Source organism: Microtus pennsylvanicus, chromosome X (genome assembly GCF_037038515.1).
Source record: "Microtus pennsylvanicus isolate mMicPen1 chromosome X, mMicPen1.hap1, whole genome shotgun sequence".
NCBI classification, from domain to species: Eukaryota; Metazoa; Chordata; class Mammalia; order Rodentia; family Cricetidae; genus Microtus; species Microtus pennsylvanicus.
Genome location: NC_134601.1, coordinates 29,264,823 through 29,265,528, shown reverse-complemented (window position 1 = coordinate 29,265,528; position 706 = coordinate 29,264,823). Strand labels below are relative to the sequence as shown.

Sequence of the window (706 nt, the reverse complement as noted above, 5' to 3'; positions counted from 1 at the left end):
TAATTATTAATTCCCCATGATACTGGCATGTTGAACGAACTGCAAAGTAAAGTTGAAGTAAAATTGATGGAACTGAGTAATTCAAATTATCATTCATTGTTAGCTTACCTTGCTTCAAAGAATATATGGTTTGTTGTTATTATTGTTGTTGTTATTATTTTTTCTTTGATTGAAAATAGATTGTTTTCTCATGCAAGAAATGTCCCAAGAATCCTATCAAAGCACTAAACTCAAGCTGGAATCCAATATGCTCAAAGGACCTGATGCAGACACTTGCAGAGATTCTGAATGTTGGCTCGGTGTCTCTGAATTCACATGGGCTTTGATGAAGCTGTTAGCAGGTGTGGGGATGTAGCTCAGAGGTAGAGCACATGTTTCACATATATGAGGCTCCGGTTTCGAGCTCCGGCATCCCCAAGACATTATCTTTGGCCTTTGATTTTATTTTTCAGTGTGTTTCTGTGCAAGGTGTCCCAGACTTTAAAGTCCCGTGATGAAGTCATATATGCATAGCTAATTATTGGATGAAATTGCTCATTTGTCACCGTGACGACATTTCCATAGACACCGCCATGGTCTGGTGAGTAGAACGTGGGCATGCTTCCAGGGATGTTTTGTTCACAGATCGAACAAAAAAGGAAAGCTCTGCTTTCGTAGGGGGACAGTTTCTCAGATAATGGGTATGCTTTCTTGGGTGAAAACAAGG

The 706-nt window shown here is 39.8% G+C and overlaps 1 non-coding gene across 1 annotated transcript; it reads left to right on the top strand.

Moving 5' to 3' along the window:
• The first annotated feature begins 345 nt into the window (after window positions 1-345).
• Window positions 346-417, top strand: Trnav-cac (transfer RNA valine (anticodon CAC)). Its single transcript has one exon. It is a non-coding gene; the product is annotated as a tRNA-Val (tRNA).
• Window positions 418-706: the final 289 nt, after the last annotated feature.